The following is an 18871-nucleotide window of genomic DNA, read 5'->3' as shown; positions in this document are numbered from 1 at the left end:
CTTTTTCCACATCCTCTCTCACGAGGTTGCCTCCCTCCTTCAGTAAGAGGCCCACACTTCTCTTGACCTTCTTGTTGTTGCTAACATACCTGAAGAAACCCTTCTTGTTACTCTTAACATCTCTTGCTAGCTGCAACTCCAGGTGTGATTTGGCCTTCCTGATTTCACTCCTGCATGCCCGAGAAATATTTTTATACTCTTCCCTGGTCATTTGTGCAATCTTCCACTTCTTGTAAGCTTCTTTTTTGTGTTTAAGATCAGCAAGGATTTCACTGTTATGCCAGACTGGTCGCCTGCCATATTTACTATTCTTTCTACACATCGGGATGGTTTGTCCCTGTAACTTCAATAAGGATTCTTTAAAATACAGCCAGCTCTCCTGGACTCCTTTCCCCCTCATGTTATTCTCCCAGGGGATCCTGCCCATCAGTTCCCTGAGGTTGTCAAAGTCTGCTTTTCTGAAGTCCAGGGTCCATATTCTGCTGCTTTCCTTTCTTCCTTGTGTCAGGATCCTGAACTTGACCATCTCATGGTCACTGCCTCCCAGGTTCCCATCCACTTTAGCTTCCCCTACTAATTCTTCCCGGTTAGTGAGCAGCAGGTCAAGAAGAGCTCTGCCCCTAGTTGGTTCCTCCAGCACTTGCACCAGGAAATTGTCCCCTACCCTTTCCAAAAGCTTCCTGGATTGTCTGTGCACCGCTGTATTGCTCTCCCAGCAGATATCAGGGTGACTGAAGTCTCCCATAAGAACCAGGGCCTGCGGACTTGTAACTTCCATTAGTTTCCGGAAGAAAGCCTCGTCCACCTCATCCTTCTGGTCTGGTAGTCTATAGCAGACTCCCACCACAACTTCACCCTTGTTGCTCACACTTCTAAACTTAATCCAGAGACACTCAGATTTTTCTGCAGTTTCATACCGGAGCTCTGAGCAGTCATACTGCTCTCTTGCATACAATGCAACTCCCCCACCTTTTCTGCCCTGCCTGTCCTTCCTGAACAGTTTATATCCATCCATGACAGTACTCCAGTCATGTGAGTCATCCCACCAAGTCTCTGTTATTCCAATCACATCATAATTCCTTGACTGTGCCAGGACTTCCAGTTCTCCCTGCTTGTTTCCCAGGCTTCTTGCATTTGTGTATAGGCACTTGAGATAACTTGCTGTTTGTCCTGCTTTCTCAGTATGAGGCAGGAGCCCTCCCCTCTCGCGCTCTCCTGCTTGTGCTTCCTCCCAGTACCTCATTGGAGGGAACTGTCAGCTGGAGGTCTATGGGTTGTTGTGTGAGAGAACAGACCTTCTGGAGCCACCGCTGGTGCTGATGACCAAAGGCGGTAATGTACATGGAGGTTGCCATGTGGCTCAAAAGGAAAAGGCAAATCCTGACTGGGACAGGAGGACTAGTGACCACTGTGGCAGTCAGTCCCTATCTGGTCTGCAGGAGATGGTGCCATGGAGACCAGCTAGCCATCTGCTCCATCCCTTCTGACCCTGGTACTAACAACCAAAACCCGATGGAGCCCAACCAGTGACTTCACAGGGAGCAAGGAAGAGGGATGGTGCACACCACTCATCAACCCATTTGTTCATCTGCCAGATTAGAGGATCCTCCATGGAAAAAACCACAGGAGATGATCTGGTTCCATGTCATTAAAAGTTTTTGTCTTCAATTCAACAAAGTAGATGTCACATCAAATAAAGAGATGATCTAGTACAATATTAATCGACAATGAACAAACATAAAAATGTCTACTTACAAGAGAGGAGCAAATAATACACAACAAATAACCTATGCAATGAATTCTGCTTTTTTTATAGTGTTAAAAAATTCTAAAATTTCTAATTATTCAAAATTCACCACCGACTTCCATTAATAATTCTGTGAACAATCTGCAAATGAAAATAGATCATTGTAAATATTCATAATTCATGTAGACCATGTGGCATTGTTTCTGTTCTATAACTGGATGAGTTATGTATCTAACCAACACAGCATGAACTGTGAATTTTACAGTTGAAGCTACAGTTCAAAATTTGCATTTGATGATTCAAGTTAAAATGTGCTTAGTGTGAGTACGTGGCTGGTAGAGCTTGAGCCCTCCGAAATTTGCAGAACATGATCTCAAGGATTAAGAATTCAGCTGAATCAAAACTTCTTTCAAATTTCAACAAATATTTGCAGACCCCCCCCCATTCCCTCCCCAGTGCTTGCTCAGCACTAATGGTTACTGTTTTAGCACTTAATCCTGCAGTCAGTTACTCAGGCAAAACTGCCACTGGACCAGGCACTCAATGGCAAAAGTGCAGTTACAAAAGACATCATGCAAGAAGCTGATGAATAGCTTGTGTGAAGATGAAGGAACAAGACTACTCTGCAATTTATTTGGTCTTATCTATTTCACTCTTGAATTAATTTGATCTTCATTAAGTCAGTATTACAACCCAAATGGTTTTTAGAACCTTAAAAGTAAACAAACACACACAAAGATCAGTACACCACAAGACTCCTGTTCTTTGTTCAAAGATGTACAAGAGACTGAATCTTACAATTACATATTTATGATTTAATAGCCCCCACTTCTCGTTTGACCTGAATTCAAAAGTTGCATGCCTCTGCTTTAATACTACCCCAAAGGATATCACATAAACTGCATGCAGACCAACCAGGTGCTGCAACACACCTAAACTAAACAAAGCATAAGGAGAAAAAAGGCCAGCAGGGAAAATGGATGAAAAGCAAGGCATAATACATGGTAAAATTCAGAAAAGCTGGAAAAGGGGCTGCTAGGCACCACAGCAGACAAAGCAGGTAGAATTAGAAGACAGTAGCAGCACACACAAAAACATTCTAAAATTACTGCTTTTATTTCTTTTTTGGTAATGGTACTGAACTTCCACTGGAGTAGCTCTCTGAGGCTAATTGGTTCTTTCCAGGAAACAAAATATGTCAATTCCTAGGGAATTTAGTAGACAGTATCAGAATAAACATTATTCTCCTTCTTTTCAAATGTATCCTTTTGTGGCTGCCTGGCTTCAAAGCAGCAGACACAGCCTAGCGCCAGATTGTGCTCTCTAGATTAGTGCACAAATCTAATCCTATTTTAGTGCATCAAGAAGGTGCTGTCTCTATGGAGAGGGAGTATGGTATATCGGGGTGAAACCACTGAGGAGGAAGGTGCAAGATTTGGTTGGGGGAGGGAAGGATGGAGGTAGGGCAGAGCAAAGGGTAAATGCATTTCCACTGACAGTAAATACGTTAAAAACTGAGGCACAGGTTCAGTGCCCAGTGACGTGGATGGAAAGATTCCCACTGCCTTCAAATGAGAATCAAATCAGACCCTTAATGCAGCCTCAGCTTTCCACAGACCTCCTCTGCTTAAAAGCCCCCATTTACTGGAAGTTCCAGGGGCAGAAATCCCCCAGCACAGAAACATGAAATCTATGCAGACAAACTTAGTGTAAGGGGACTGTTGCCCTGTTACTCACATTCCGTGGGGGTGTTTCCGTTGCTAGCGCCCAGTACTAAAAAGGGGGAAGGGTCAAAGGGGAATCAGGGCCCTGAGACTGACAGCCCCCAGGAACAATGGGGAGAAGCCAATGCTCCAGATCAACCTGAATGACAGGGCAGGCAGGCTAATCAGGGAGTCAGGAGGCCAGGGAGGTCCCGTCCTCCGTGTGAGCTGGATTTGTCTGGGTCAGACAGAGTGGAGCCGAGCCATGAAGAAAGCAGGGGCCCGAGCTGAGCTGGGGAGCAGAGCTGTGCCAGATCCAGAGAGAGCAGATCCTGTCCTGGGAGCAGAGCTGCAGCCCCAAAGCCAGAGGCACAGCCCAGAGAGAGCACACTTGCCCTGGGAGCAGAGCTGCAGCAACCAGAGCGGCCAGAAAAGCAGCCCAGGAAGTAGGTCAGTGCTGGGAGCAGAGCTGTAGCAACTAGAGGCAGAGGGGCCAGAGAAGCAGCCCAGGGAGCTGGAGGCAGAGCAGCAGCAGTGCAGAGACAGAGTGGTGGGGCTGGAGCAGTCCGGAGCTGGGTGCGGTGAGCAGCTGGGAAGAGCGAGGGGGACCCTGGGCAGCGGGCCCAGCACAGGGAGACGCCTCAGCCAAGAGGCTCTGTAGGCCAAGCTTGGATCGTAACCCCGACAGGGCAGGGGCGACACTGGGCAGAAGGGTCCTACCACTTAGAGCCTGAGAGCGTGTGGCCACCACCAGAGCAAGTGCCCAACCCACAGCATCCCTGTAGCACAGCCAGGGCCTGAGAAGGAGGCCTGAGACTTACAAGGAACAGACTGTGAACTGCCCTGACGTTCCAGAGACACTGTTTGTGATGTTCCCTGCCACAGAGCGGGGTGATGTGTTTCCTTTAACCTTTCCCATTTTTCCTTATTCTTATTATAATTAATTGTTGATTAAATAACTTGCATTTGCTTTAACTTGTATGTAATGGTCAGCGGGTCAGAGAAGTGCCCAGTGCAGAGAGAGTACCCCGGAGTGGGGACACCCTAGCCCCTGTCCTTGGTGACCACAGCAGGGTTGGGGGTCGAGCCCACCCAGGAATCCTGGGCCCAGCCTTGTTGGGGTTACGAGGACTCTGGCAGACAGGAGAGTGGAAGGGGAGTCCTCAAGGGCAGGGAGGCCACTGGGTAAAGGAAGTGGGAGCGACGCCTCAGATCCTTTCGCTAGCCCACTTCACTGGGGTAGTGCAGAAGCCAGGAAAGTTCCCCACAATAGCGGGACTATTCTCCCGCTTACATTAGGACTGCAGAGGGTCTTGGAGAATCTGTGGGCTTTGGAAGCAGAATCCTCTCTTTATTCCATGAGGGTCAAAACCTGCCCTCAATAGAATGATTTGGGGAAAACTCTGGTGAGCCTCACGGAATCTTACCCCCTTTCCTTTCACCAGGGTCCCTTTCATTTGTTTTCCCTAAGAGAGAGAATGATCTAGCCCTTACAATGCAGAATAAAAAAGAAATACAGAGTAAGGAGGGCAGCTGTAGTCATCATGTTGAATAATATTAATCCTCTAAATGCATATGCCAGTCTAAATTTAGACTCCTTGTTCTTCAAAGAGAATGATTAATCCAGAAATTAGTATTTTTTTGTCCAAAAAGATGTGGGTGTAGCTGAATTAGTCCTCAGTCTATATTAAACTGAAGTTTTAGAAGGCGGGAGGGAACAAGAGCCAATTGGAAAAATAAACATAGAATATTATTACTGAAGAGTGTTTTAGAGTGGATTAAATAGTATTGGATTAAATACTAGCATTTATTAAATTTATTTATAGACATTTTTTTTTGTTTGACAGACCAGAGTATACTATATTCTATAAGATCATGGGATAGATAATATAGATTGCACTTCATCTACATTTTACCATCAACTATTTAAAGGGACAATGGCAATCTGTTTAGGCCTGTAAGCATCACTTATGGATGCTAAATGTTATACTTCAGCTACTAAAGAGTCAAACAATACACAAAATATATACACTATATATAATATAGGTTTTGTCTTTAGCATGGTTATTTTTCTGACAGTTCCCATTGTTTAAGACTATGGAGCAAATTTTTAAATATTGACCTTATTTTACACCTGCAATATATGTCACTTAGATATCTAAGTACTTGATTTGTGGGGACAATTACGTACTTAGATATTAGCATAAATTCTGCACACAAATCATTGCAGATGAAACCAGAGGTGTATGACTATTCAGGAAATAGTCCATATTGTTGAGAATAGCTGATGTCTGTCTTCATTACTACTGTCCATGGCTGGTGTGTTTGTGCATGTGTGGATGAGAGAGACAGACAGACAGAAACTGGAGCTGACTATGGAAGCTGGAGGGTGACTGTGATAAGTGACATCAGCTGCAGTTCCTTCTTTCTCTTGTTTCAAAATGAGAGGTAGTGGGGGGACACACTAGTGACTGGGGATGTCTCCATACCAGGCAGTGTCCCTAACCCATCTCTTCCTCTCACCTGATTCTGATCCTACTTTAGAGGTGGTGGTGGCAGAAAAGGACTCAAAGTTTGCATAGTCCCTTGAAGTTTTTCACTTCCCAAAGACTTCCCCTCCTGAAGGGGCCCAGAGGCACACACACTCACCCCAAGTACAAAAAAAAAAAAAGAAATTCCTTTCACAAAGGCTGCGACTACATGTGGGACTTAAAACTACCCCCACTATGAAAAGCTGTTCCCATCAATGGAAGAAGTTCCAGAGACTACCAGGTCTCTCTTAATGATGGCTCCTGACAAGGGGAGAGACAGCTTTCCCTACTAGGTAGAGGTGGGGGAGGAGAGGAGAGAAAAATGCTGTTCAGTTTGGAGCACTATAGCTGTTTAAAAAATTTCTCTTAGATTTAAAAAAGAAAATCCATAGAGCAGTTTTGCCAACTATTGCCATTTTATTTCAAGTCTTACGTTTGATGTTTTTTCCTTAAAACCCCATCTGATGGAGGTCTGGGATTAGGGAAGAATCTCAGCTTTCATTAGAAAAATAAGTACATTTCTAGCCTTCATGGTTGAATAGCAGAGCTTGAAAACATGATCTGAGTGCACCCTAACAACTCAAATACCAGATGGCAATTAAAAAGAACCCCAAATCTATTAATTTAAATCCAGTCTCATGCTTGTGGTTGGCAATATGGTAGTGCATAATTTCAGGAGCTATTTGCTCCTTTGGGAGTGTTTTGCTTCCATTGCCCTCAGAGCCTAGAGCATTAAGCAAGTTGACCCGACTACAGTCACATTGCTTATATGAATAAGTTGCATGTCCAGGGATGCTGCATGCGATTGGACTTCCTTTAAGAACAGCCTATGCAAAATGTGGTCCCTGATCCTATGAACTAATCTGTATGGGCAAACTCCTGTTCCTGTTCAGAGCCCTATAGTCAGCCCATGCAAGATGACTAGGGACTTGAAGTTCAAACAAACTGCATGTGAGTAGAAGGGTGCAAATGTAAAATTGGGTAAAATATCTCACATATAGTTCACTTCAACGTTCATGGAGCAGCTAACATGAGTAGCCCGTAGTGAAATAACATTACACTCACGTTCTTCAGGGCTGTAGTAAAATAAGAGGAAGCTGAGTCATAATACAGAAAACCTCTGTAGTGGCTGCTCTGTATTCAAAAAGCCTAGGGATTCACTTCTGCCACACCATCCGCATGAGACACATCATCCAAAATAAAAAGAAATACCTAAAACAGGTACATACTGGCTGATGGTGAAAAGCCTTAAGGGCAGATGTATTCCTTTTAATCCCATTAGGTGGAGCCATCAGACAAGAGGAAATGGAGTAAAAGTCAGCACAGCGGGCATTGTTCGGAAATATTAGTCCTGTGGTATTCACATATTTTTCTCTGTCAGGAATTTTCTCCTTATGATATGGTCCATTCTTATCCAACTAAAAGCTTATCACATACAACTGCAATTAAAATAATAGGTTCTTTAACCTACCCATACAGTTAAGTTTTCATTAGCTTAACACACTATTGAGTCTGAGGTATTTAGATACTCCAGCAAGAGAGGGTGATATAAGTACCTAGAAAGACAGAGAACTAGACATAGAAACAGAAAACCAGTGCACACAAAGAATTAAAGAGCAGCAAAAAACAGAGAGAAGGGAATCTCGGTAAGGGCATGATCTTGCTCCTATTGAAGTTAATGGCCAAAGTCCCACGGACATTAACAGTGAAGGATCAGGCTGAAAAGGGGTAATGCCAATATAGTCATAAACAAGTTATCCATAAAAGCAATTTTAAATAAGATGTTTAAAAAATGAAAATGAGAAAATACTTTGAACATTTCCTGCTTTTTAAATTCTAGCTTCTTACAAGACTGAACATGAAAACCCACTGAGTCAGAGTATTATTTGATTTATTATTTGTATTGCAAATACAAATGTGAGCTCTAGACATGGATCAGGGTCCATTGGACTAGCGCTGTACTAACACAGAACAAAAACCCTGACCCAAAGAGCTTACAATCGAAGTACTGTTTTATATCTGTGTATGTTTTGTATCTTGATGCTTATTGGTGATTAAACTGATTGCTCAGTTTTGTACAGTAAATAGGTAGTTTTCAGTATTTTTGTCACCTAAATAGCTGTAGTCTCCTAAGGGGGTAAATATATATATTTGACTAGGGAGCCAACGAGTGCTTTGCAAATTGTACAGACATGTGGAAGAAATAAATCTGCATTGGTTCCTAGAAGACTCTATACCTTATATCTAACTTAATTTAATCACTTCAAGTGTGAGGAAAGCCTATTAGTTTTATCTTTGCCTTATGCAAATGTAACACTTTCATGATAGACCATTTTGAGTGGAGTTTAGCCACTCGTCAGGATTTAATTTCTCCCGGGGAAGAAAATCTCATCATTTCATGACCATCGGTCTATGATGTTTGGAATTCTTGACATTTATATGAATAGAATCTGGCTTGTTCTAGTTTTTGCAACAACACATTTTGTAGATACTTAGTCAAAATTCCTATTCCATTTTTACCCTTGTTTTTAGTTTGCATTGCTTTTCACCCAAAGTAAACACTATTTAAGCTTTGTGTTAAGAGAAGAATTATGCAGCAGTTGTGAGACATGAGAACTGGCAATTTTGGTTGTGTGGTGAAATCAGCTGCCCTTATTACCAGGGGGACTTTGATATACACACAGGGTTAGATTTGTCCTCATTAACATGAGGAGATGACAATTTCTTCCAACAGTGGGGGCTGGGACACTGCAAGAGGAATTGCCTTCCCCCACCTTAGGAACAAGCAATCTGTTTTACTAATCTCCTTCAGAGTTCTTGTGGTCAAGAGCAGCTTTCAATTTCCCCAAAGGCTCATCCCTAGCAGTGCCTCTTCCTTACCTGTTGTTCTAATAAGGGTGTGATAGGCAAGAGTGTAAAGGCTGAGCTCTATTTCCTGGCTCATATGAGCATGAGACAGGTTTACTCTTGTCACATGGCAGACTGCTACTGCATCTTCCACCCACTGTTTAGACTACTGAGGCCAATGGGAGCTAGAGTTGTTTTCAAATTAAATCTGACCTGTAGTGTTCACCTGAGTTATTCCCAGGATGATATGAGTGACTATGCTGTGTACTCAGTTTTCCTTTCAAATTTTCTTCTCCAGACTGATTTCTCTTTCCCAGTTATAATATCAACTCAAGGTACTTACATGGCCCCTGTTACTAATCTTTGATGTATGTATCCTCACAACACCCCAGTGAGGTAGGAAAATGTGATTATCTCCATTTTACAGATGGGGAGCTGAGGCACTGAGAGGCTAAATGCATTGCCCAAGGTCACACAGGAAATCTGTGACAGAGCACAGAACTAAACGTGGGTTTTGTTAATCTCAAGTTAGCACCTTAATTATTGTATCAGCCTTCCTTTCTAATGCATGTTAACATCACAGAAATAATACAGGTCCATTGAAAGCCTCAAAAAATTAATTGAAGGTTATGTCTCAGTGTTAATCCATCCTCCTTTATATACTGCAGCTGATATAACCCTCTTATAGGGAATTCACTTTGTATTACATACTATCTTATGTGTGAAATTCACCCCTGAGCAGAGTAATAGCACAGGGCCCATACCCCTTGAAGTCCTACATAAGTCTTATTTTGTGACTTTTGTGGTGTGTACATCTTGTGTTGGCCTTCTGAATGGGATGGATTTCATTTTCACATGAGCTGCAATATTAGGTAAAATACAGAGTGGTTTAAAGACAGAAAACCAGCCTTTACCTCAATTTCCACGATTTTCAATAAAACTCATCAAGTTATCATGACTAGGCTTATAAGAAGTGGATGAAAAGCTTTGATGTGAAGAAAAACAGGTGAAACTTGACATGTTTTGCTTATTTCACAATGCAGTGGAAAGGAATAGTAAAGTTTTGGAAGCCTAACTGCTGTATGTACACTAACTTTTTAGCCATATTTTTCTAGTTTGCATCAAACCAGGACTGAGCAGACTCCTGACAGGAAGAGCTTGGAAAGGTGAACACAAGGTTTTATGACCCACAAGAAAAACACAACATGAAATGGAGAAAATAAGTAAATAAAAATATTTGCATAGCATAACTCGAGATCTATTGTTTATAGTGCTGTATTGCTCTTTACCCCCCCTCCCCCGCCCCAAGTTTTTGGACTGATGTGCTGGAAAGAGAATAAAATATTTGCTCCAACTTCTTTTTCGGTCCCTTTTGAGAGAGTTTTAAGTAACTGTCTCTGTATCCAACTATTGTGTCTTTTTGAAGGTGCATTGCTACTGCTACTGCAGCCCCTTGCAAGGAAGAGAAATAATAACTAAATCCTTACAGACAGTTTGAACATTTTAAATACTGTGTATATGGAGGTCAAACTTGGGACTCATGGTTTTGCCTTATGTCATAAAAAATATATTTTTTTCCCAGTTTTGCAGTAACGTCTTGGATTTGACCTATGTCACTGATGTCACTTTTTTTTTTAATAATTGTATGAGCATAAACTCAGTTAGCAGAACTCATTTTTATTTCCAAAATCTCAAGGAGAAGGGAATAAAAATCCCTGACAAGAAGGAACTGGATCTCTCTATGCTGCTTGAACTCTGAGGGGTGAAGATGTCTAAGTGAAAGCAAGGGATCCCCAACTGTTTGGCCTGGGTTAGCCCTAAAGGACAGTAGAGCTTGCATATTATAGAAGCTTCTATTACCTTTTGGAACCTAACACTGTAACTCATTTGTGTGTGTGTTTACCTTCTTTATCCTTGTAAATAACTCTCATTTCTTTTCTTAATTAATAAATCCTTAGATAGTTTATTATAGGATTGGCTAAAAGTGTTGTCTTTGGTAAGCTATCTAGGATGTCAACAGTGTGCTCTTGTTGCCAAGAAGGCTAACGGCATTTTGGGCTGTGTAAGTAGGGGCATTGCCAGCAGACAGATCATTCCCCTCTATTCGACATTGGTGAGGCCTCATCTGGAGTACTGTGTCCAGTTTTGGGACCCACACTACAAGAAGGATATGGAAAAATTGGAAAGGGTCCAGCAGAGGGCAACAAAAATTATTAGGGGACTGGAACACATGAGTTATGAGGAGAGGCTGAGGGAACTGGGGATTGTTTAGTCTGCGGAAGAGAAGAATGAGGGGGGATTTGATGGCTGCTTTCAACTACCTTAAAGGGGGTTCCAAAGAGGATGGATTTAGACTGTTCTCAGTGGTAGCAGATGACAGAACAAGGAGTAATGGTCTCAAGTTGCAGTGGGGGAGGTTTAGGTTGGATATTAGGAAAAACTTTTTCACTAAGAGGGTGGTGAAGCACTGGAATGTGTTACCTAGGGAGGTGGTAGAATCTTCTTCCTTTGAGGTTTTTAAGGTCAGGCAAAGCCCTGGCTGGGATAATTTAGTTGGGAGATTGGTCCTGCTTTGAGCAGGGGGGTTGGACTGGATGACCTCCTGAGGTCCCTTCCAACCCTGATATTCTATGATGCAGTTGACCTGGGGTAAGTAACTATTCCTTTGGGACTGAGAGTAACCTTTATGACTATATTACAGCATTAAAAAGTCTGTCAGAGAAAGATGAATGCTCGTACAATTAAAGAGCAACAGCCTCTAAATCACCAGGTATGCTCTCTCTTTACTGTGTTAGCAAGAGGTGAATGGTAGATAAGTCAAGAGCTCACTTGCTAGAGAACACATCTCTCTTTGTCATTTTAAATAGACGCATAATAGAGCCTGTTCTCTCTAATCCAGTGATTCCCAAACTTGTTCCGCTGTTTGTGCAGGGAAAGCCCCTGGTGGGCCGGGCTGGTCTGTTTACCTGCTGTGTCTGCAGGTTCGGCTGATCGCGGCTTCTAGTGGCCATGGTTTGCTGCTCCAGGCCAATGGGAGCTGCTGGAAGCGGTGGCCAGTACGTCCCTCGGCCCGTGCCGCTTCCAGCAGCTCCCAATGGCCTGGAGCAAAGAACCGTGGCCACTGGGAGCCACGATAGGCTGAACCTGTGGACGCAGTAGGTAAACAAACTGGCCCGGCCCACCAGGGGCTTTCCCTGCACAACCAGTGGAACAAGTTTGGGAACCACTGCTCTAATCTTACTCTCTAATGTCCTGGGACCAACACTGCTACAACAACACTGCTTATAACCATGGAAGATATAGAATTTTGCTGTCTGAAACGGAAACTCCACAACATGAAGAAAAAGGAAGCGAAACTTAACAGCAACATCTACTTCCTGAGCAAATGCAAGAAATAAAACATCATCCCCAGAGGTCTCACCATCTCAACCCTCTGACCACTACATATGCTGAATGGATCTGCAGAAGGACTTCAAAAATCTGAGGAACCACTCACTGCACCTCACATGCTCCAGTGGGACCACCTCAGACAAGAAATGCTGCCACACACTTGAAGAAAAATAACAGGAAATTTACTTAGAAATCATGCAAGAAACCCAAAACTACTATCAAAAAAACCTGATGAGAGCCATCCAACACAAAACAAAGTGGAACCAACTACAGCAATTCTACAACCCACAGAACACCACTTCTAGGAGAAACCATGGAACTGGGATCCACCAAATGGATACTACATGACATCCCAACGTCATCAATTTATCAGGACTACTCCTAACCAGAGCTGAATAATCTATTCTTTTTCCAAGGGACTGAACTTCCGACCCACCACAGAACATGATACCATACTAACATGTGGAGAACAGGAAAAATTCTTCTGCCAACTCCACCTCAAGAAATTCTTTCACAACAATGGCGACACCACCAACAATTACCACATCCCCAACAACAGTCATAAGAAAAAAGAGCCATCTGACTGGATAATCCCACAGTGGACAAAACCACACTTTTGATCGTTAAATTGATTGGTTCAGGGAAAAAATTGACTGTGAAACCTTTAACAAACATCACATCCATCACAATCTCTCCATCACCAAGAGGACAGCTAAATAGTCCCTGAAATCCAACCATCAGATAGTTCTCAATTGTAATGATTAAGTTAATGAGGCCAGCTCAACACTCTCCAACACCACCAACTATAAAGAACACAAAGAAGATTCCAAACCACAATTTACCCAGGAATTTAAGGATATAATCAAATCCTTTCCTCAAACAACTCCAAGAGAAACTTTACAACTTCATCCCACATGAACCCACCCCAGGAACTTTCTACATGCTTCCCAAAATATACAAACAAGGGAACCCAGGCAGACCATCATATCTGGCCATGGCACTGTTACTGAAGGAATATCAGGATTCATAGACACCATTCTCAAACCACTCACCACACACAGAGCCAACTTCCTTCGGGACACAACTGACTTCCTCCAGAAACTCTGCCAAATTAACAACCTCCCTCAGAACACTATCCTTGCCACCATAGATATCACCTCCCTATATTCCAACATCCCTCACAATGACAGCATCACTGTCTGCCTCAAATATTTACAAGACAATGGACAACACTCAGATATCCACCCGCCCCCATCCCCAAACACATCCACTTCATCCTTACCCATAACAATTTTACATTCAACAACACACGCTTTGTCCAAACCATGGGAACAGCTATGGGTACTCAGATGCCTCCCAATACGCCATCATCTTCATGGGCCACCCCGAAGAAGAATTTCTAGACAAAGGCACCTCAAAATCAATGTATACCTGAGATACATTTATGATATTTTAATCCTCTGGACAGATGACTTAAACTCCCTCATAGATTTCCACCAGAACTTCAACAACCACCACCAAACCATTAAAATTTCTCTAGAACACTACCCTACTAGCATCTTCCTGGACACCAGAATCAGCTTCAGCAAGGGAACCTTACAAACAACTACATACAAAAAATCCATGGATCGCCACACCTACCTTCACAGATCCAGTAACCACCACAGACGCACAAAGAAATCTTTTATCTACAGCCAAGCATGCAGATACAACAGAATATGCTCCGAGGATAAAGTCCTGGATATACATCTTAACACACTTAAAACTGCCTTCACTAAACAAAGACATTCCACTGGAGAAGTAGAACACATCAGGTAACAGGCCAGCCACATACACCGAGATAACCTGCTTCAATACAGAAATAAAACCCCCTCCAATCACACACTCCTAGTAGACAGCTACCACCTCACACTGTAACCCATATGGGGTATCATCAAACAATTACAACCCAAAGTTGATGGGGACCACATTCTGAAATAAATCTTTCCTGAACCCCCTCTTCTGGTCTTCCAACAACTCACCAAGCTCATCATCAGAAACAACCTCCCCGCAGACCAGGACACACCAACACAAAGCAGCACAACAGCTGCAAAACCTGTAGACATATCACCATTGCTATGATGATCAACACCCCATTCCTCCAAAACACATCTTTCAGGATCCAAACATGCCTATCACAACATATGGTGTGCTGTACCTCATCAAATGCCCCAATAGCAATAGTGTTTCTCCCCTCCTCACTACACAACTGGGGAGGTATTAATGGACCATTTCACCTTGAATGTTCCCTTGTACATTAGCAGTAATTTTTTTCAAATATTTAAATGACAGCTTGATTGTAGATTCCAGTTTTCATCAGAGCACAGTTGTTTATCTAGATATGTGTGTGAGTCGAGCTGTTAGCCCTAAAGATCTATTACTTGATTGGTGTCTGAAGGGAAAAAATATACCTTCAGTTGAATTGGGCTTACGTTGGTGTCCACAATATCCAAAATCTGATCTCAAATGCTGTGCTGGGGACATTCCCAACACATAAAAAAGAAAACCCTTCTCACTCACATCCCTTCCAGCATTGGATTGGAAAACCCAGATTATACTTCCTGTAGAAAAGAAGGAACTGAACTGTGCTATGCAGGATCCTAACCAGTAATGTACAATTTTGTAAGAATCTGCCTTCCTTTGAGGATTATCTTCTGCATTCAGGTCCATGACCATTTTTTCCTTCCACTCCTTTCTTGTATTTATCACCTGTGTACTCCACCAGGCTCCAAAAAGTTTAGAAACCAACTCAGCCCTGATGTTTACTTCCAACAGAGATTTTTCTGTCCAAAAGAGTAGTCTAGGCAACTAATCTCTAGTGCTCAGTGTAGATCAAAAATTCATAAACATAAGTACCAACAGCAGGAAGTACTGATACTCAGGAGTCTGTATCTAGGGTGTATTTATAATTTGGTTCCTTCCATGTGAGAAGCTCTTTGTCTTAAAACAAATAAACAAACAATCCCCCATGTCACTGAAAAATGAATAATGGACCCTTATTAGCTAATGATTTGATTTCCTTTCCCTACACTAAAGGAGGAAAATCTGATTAGCATATTAAAAGTCAAGAGAATTTTTTCCTCTTATTTAGAGTTGTCACATTCTGAAAATTGTGCCAAATAGGAGATAGAAGAGATTAACAATAATTCCTTTTTGAAATCTAATGGTGATGAAGAGTTGGATGTGTAAAGAGCCTGTCAGATGGACTTCTATCTCCATCCTAACTCAAGCAGTTTTGCTCTCTCCTCTGATTCATTGTGCCAAAAAGTATGAAGTCCAAAGCATTTAAATAAACTTGGAACATCACTCCTCCTCTTTTCTTAGCCAAACTTTGCTAAATTTAATTCATGTTTTCCAGGCCCTGTGGATAAATCTTTCCTAATTGTATTATCTTACACTTCTTTAAACTTCACCCCTCAAGTAACCTCTATAATTAAGAGCTGTGCTATCTTTTTGTTTGCCATACCTCCTTGTTTTGTGTCATCCATACATTTTTGCAATTTCAAGTTTACCTTCTCCTTTAGTTCATTAATAAATAACATATTGGTCCATTATGGAGCTCCACTTTTATTTTGACAACATCATTGATAACTTTCTTTCCCATATCCCTCTTAAAAAGACAGATATAGGGGAAGGTATGAGGTTTTTTGAAGGGTGGTTTTGTTTAATGAACTGATGCTCATGAAAGGTGCCAGATTTTTGTAATGTTTTTCCAGGTTTTTATATCCATTATTATAGTATCTGAGAAGATTAATTGTTCTTTTAATTCACAGAATAGATAAGGCATAGACAGCAACACAGTGCTTTGCCAATATTTCTCAGTCCCTCTAAAATCTACCAACTCATCCAATCTTTGACCTTTTTATGTAAACTGTCAGTAAGGTTGTTTGTTATTGCCACTAGTGTTTTAGTGTGTTTATGATGTGGACGCATGTCCATTGGGAAAATGCCCAAAACTGCTAACTCAGACACCTGGCAGTAACACTAGCATCTTTTGGTCACTATGGGTTTGGGATGGGTTTTACCCAATGGGGTGGTGGTCAAAGGTTCCAGATCCCATTACCAATGCTTTAAGCTATCTTCTTTCCCATTGTTTCCTTTTCATATTCAGTTATTTATACCTTTTATTGGATTATCTTCAAGACAATATTTCACTTTTTCCTGAGTTTACTGTGCATTACCGCATTATAGGGTAAAATCCTGGGTCTGCTGAAGTCAATGGTAAAATTCCCACTGACTTCAACAAGGCCAGGATTTTACTCTTAGTCTTATTGTTGTTATGAAAAGAAATATAGGAACATCTGACATGTACACTGAGCACCTTAGAAATGATTATAATACACAAGTGATAACACCCTATGTGGAGTTCTGTTAGTCTCAAAACCATTTTAATAGAACATATCTATTATATTTCTTCTCCACACAATGCCATAGAAACCAATGAAAACAGAAAATAACTGTGGTGGATACTAGATATGTGGGGAGCCTGTAAACAAAGCAAATTGGACTTGATCAGTTATTGTTTGATTCCCTGGACCTGATCTTCCTCTCATTTACACTCAGGGGTAATTTCACTGATGTCACTGGCGTTATGCAGGTGCAGAAGCTGTAAGCAACAGAGGAATCAGGCTTTGAATGTTATTTTAAAACAATGACTGCAGACATTGGCCACACCTTTCATCACACAGCACAGCCCAATTCTGAGGGTGTGCTGACTTCAGGCCGCCCAGCAGAGAGGGGGTTGTGTGTGCTTTGGAGGTACTTTCCACCTGAATATATCCTTTATTGTGATGACATAGACCAGCAAAACCTGGGATTGTATAAGATCCACTGGCTTTATCACGCACTCAAGAAATTTTTTTTTTTTGTAACTGATGCCATTTACATCTTAGGACATTGGATAAGAAGCGTAGTAGAGATAGAGCATGGCAGGAACAGAGTTTGGATTGTTTTGTTTTGGCTAAGACTCACTGTGACATCAAGAGATATTTGAAGGAGCCTATGTCAAATGGTTGTCTTGTGTAAGCACATTGGGTTTGGATTTAATTTCAGCACATCTAATGCTATCCACACTACCGCATCATTTGTGATTTATGCACAAATTTTTGTATGTATCAGTTCATGATAAACTTGTATTTGCTGTAGCTCAGTCTCATTCTCAAAGATAACAAAAGAGAAAATTAAAAGGAGAATGATCAGTTTACATCACTACTCTCCTTTATCATCATCTTACAAGATGAAAATTAAAATGTCTTTTCCTATCAATGTTGACTTTTTCTAATTAGCAAATATTTATTTCCCTTTCCACTCTCTTTTACTTATAAGGGATCTTAAAACTGAGATGACTTTTCTGTTTACTTCCTTATTTGTAAGCCAGCTTTGTTAACATAAATCAGGATAGTTTGGGTAACAGGTTTGTTAGTCAACTTGTGCTTTCTCTGTTTGCTCACTCTCCACCAATGACATCACATAAAACACAGACAAGCTATATATTTAATTTCTCAGTCATGCTCTAATATATGTGTAAATGTGAATTATATGTGTAGAATTCAAAAGCTATTCCTTCCCAGACTGTTCAAGTTACATTTGGAGGATAAACAGAGTGAGGGTGTCCCTTTTAAAACTACATGCACTACTCTGGTTCTCCCTCTGACAAGTTCTGTAGTATTAAACAAACTTTCTTGTTACTACTATGTCTAATGCTGCTAAGTTTGGTATTACTTGCTGGAGTGCTGTCAAGTTAAAAAAGGCTTCTCTAAGGACAACATAGAATAAGTGCTAAATGCCAGACTGTGAAAAGCAGCCATTCTGTGGAACAACTACTTTTCTTCTTATAGTTACATCTTCCACTAAACAAACTATTACAAGGCCAAGATGAGTTTTAAAGATGCTTTGTTGGTATTAATAGCAATATGTCCTAAATCTCTAGAATATACCTGCTTTTGAAATAGCATCTACTACCAGACTTATCTGTGATAAAGTAATGAGTCATGGTGAGCATGGACTCTATGCTGGATTTCATGAACACATTTATTATTTGTAACACAATCGCACCTGGAGGTGCCAAGAAGTTCATTTTGCAAAGAACTCTATGAACCTACAATCTCTACCCTGAAAAGTTTACACTCTGAAGAGACAAGACTGAGAATGGGAGAAAGGAAGTATTGTCATCCACATGTTGCAGATGGGGAACTGAGGCACAGACAAATTAAGTGACTTTCCCCAGGTGACAGAGGAACTATATGGCAGAGGCAGGAATTGTGGGTATTCCCAGATGGCCTGAGTCTCCATCAGATTCCTCACTCACAAAACCATCCTTCCTAGATAAAAACAGAAAAGTTTAAAAAATTCCAAGCAATGGGAGTATCCAGCACTTCCCTGGGGAGATTATTCCACAGCCATTAGACATTTCACTATCAGGGTGGTTTTCCTTCATACAGTCTAAAACTCCCCTTTGTTATGTCCCATTGCTCTTCTGTGTCCCCCCAGGCATCACATTAGGTAACGCCTCCAGCACCTTGATGTTTGCACCCATCAAATATTTGTAGAGTATTCTGAGGTCTCCCCAGTTTTTCCTTTATCCAAATTACACACATTTGGCTTTTAAGCTTTCC

The sequence above is a fragment of the Lepidochelys kempii genome, chromosome 1 (genome assembly GCF_965140285.1).
Source record: "Lepidochelys kempii isolate rLepKem1 chromosome 1, rLepKem1.hap1, whole genome shotgun sequence".
Taxonomy (NCBI): Eukaryota; Metazoa; Chordata; order Testudines; family Cheloniidae; genus Lepidochelys; species Lepidochelys kempii.
This window is presented reverse-complemented; position numbering follows the sequence as displayed.